General features: G+C 35.5%; 1 pseudogene; it reads right to left on the reverse strand.

Annotated features, from left to right (window-relative positions):
* LOC105533750 overlaps nt 1–2,217 on the reverse strand; it is a 136,287-nt pseudogene that overhangs the window by 86,462 nt on the left and 47,608 nt on the right.

The following is a 2,217-nucleotide window of genomic DNA, read 5'->3' on the forward strand; positions in this document are numbered from 1 at the left end:
AAATTTAATACTCCAGCAAGGAGGTCAGAAAATAGGACGCGGCGCTGCCCCTGCACACCTCAACATGCTTCTCCTGTATGTGCAGCAACAACTTTTACATACCACCACTTTTATGTTTCAAAAAACATTGAAGAGAAATGTAAGTGCTAACAAAGTAATAAGTTTACAACTATGGAAAAATTTAAGGAAAAAGAATCTTAAAATATTAAAAAGTCATTCTAGAATTTAGCTGAAGCAAGTGGAAGTTTAAATGGTCCATTCTGCATTACTGAGATGTATTAGGAACCAATAACTTTTACCATACAGAATTACAGTAACTTTTAGATATGAAAAAAGAAACACAAATATTTTACCTAAACAATAGAACTGTAACTGTTCCTTGTATAAATGCTGTATTGGATTTTGATGAATCTTTGTACAACCGTATATAAATTTTCAAAAACAAAATTCTAAATGTTCATATTGTTTACTAATGTTATCATAAAATACTCATTATGTACTTTGTAGTCTTATATTTTTCAAACAAAAATTACTTTTGACTAAGATACAGAGTATAGCACATGCCCTCAATGATACAACCCTAAATGTTCTAATTAAAGCATTTTATTCCATGAAACCCCTAACTGACCAGACTGATATCACTTCAAAAAAATATAACCCACCTTCCTAGGAATTAAACTGGGAATGAATAGCAAGGGGTGATGAAGAATGGGTAGCTTCCATCACCTAATCTTTGAGAGAAGGCCAAGTGTAGAGCAAAGATATAGAGGTCTGAATGAGGAGGAGGTTCCTAAATCCAAATTCAACCCCAGAATATACTTGTCAGGTTGGTAAGAAATCAGAAGTTAGCCTGCTCCATTCTCAAGGTTTGTGCCACCCCAGTACACTACTATTTACCACTCTTCAATTAGCTTTATCTGAGTGCCACAAATATTTGCATGGACGTGTGCAGTGTTCCGTGGTTAAAGAGATAAATATGGCATGGTCCCTGTTTCCAGTAGTACTTTTAAATACATATAATTAGCCAGGTACAGCGGCTCACGCCTGTAATCCCAGCACTTTGGGAGGCTGAAGCGGGCGGATCACTTGAGGTCAGGAGTTCGAGACCAGCTTGGACAACACGGCAAAACCCTGCCTCTACCAAAAATACAAAAATTAGCTGGAGGTGGTGGTGTGCACCTGTAATCCCAGCTACCTGGGAGGCTGAGGCAGGAGAATCGCTTGAACCCGGGAAGCAGAGGATGCAATGAGCCTGGGTGACAGAGCAAGACTTCATCTCTAAAGAAAGAAATAAAAATTTGTGTATGTGTGGATGATTCATAAATTTACTGTTTTAAAAAACAAGGAAGACAAACAAATGATTTTTATATAAGGCAGAATCTGCCAGGGATAATAGGTGAAGAATGGGGTCCTTTGGGAGTTTGGAGGAGATAGTGATCATTATTTCATTCAGTGAGAGTTCTCATTAGTATTCTATCAAACTTATTTCTCTGAAAGGCTATTTATAGTATTCTACCACATATGGGTTTTTTTTTTGTTCATTTCTCAGACCTCTTAAATATCTGAAATGCTTATAAACGTAATCCCTACAAAAAAAGTATCCAAAAAATAAAGTTTGAAATGAAACTGGTTGTCCTATTAGAAACATTAGTTGTTCAGAAATGCTTCATAAATATGCAAATATATGTACTCCTTATCCATCTAACTCCGCATTTCCCAAATTCATTTGCACACAGAACACTTTTCATGGCACATTCATCAAAACCACGGGTTAGAAAACAATGTCAAAGTACCTCAACTTTGAAGAGAAAATGTAATTGTTTCTCAAAAACTTTTGAATCTTGGCAAACTATATACAAACACATACCTTTTGGTTTATTAAAACATAATGTAGTTATCTAAAACCTGTAGCCTATACTCTTAAATGGACAGCCATTTTTACATAGCAATTTTGAATTATTTTCTTAACTCTATACTCAATTTACTTTTAAAATAACTAAAAAATGGTCTGAATTTGGTAATTACAACTTCATAGGTTGAAGTGTATATATATATATTATATGTATATATAAAATATATATTTATGTATTTTTTTTAGAGGGAGTCTCGCTCTGTTGCCCAGGCTGGAGTGTAGTGGCACAATTTCGGCTCACTGCAACCTCTGCCTCCCAGGTTCAAGCAATTCTCCTGCCTCAGCCTCCCAAGTAGCTGGGATTA

This window comes from Mandrillus leucophaeus, unplaced genomic scaffold, assembly GCF_000951045.1.
Source record: "Mandrillus leucophaeus isolate KB7577 unplaced genomic scaffold, Mleu.le_1.0 Scaffold128, whole genome shotgun sequence".
Classification (NCBI taxonomy): domain Eukaryota; kingdom Metazoa; phylum Chordata; class Mammalia; order Primates; family Cercopithecidae; genus Mandrillus; species Mandrillus leucophaeus.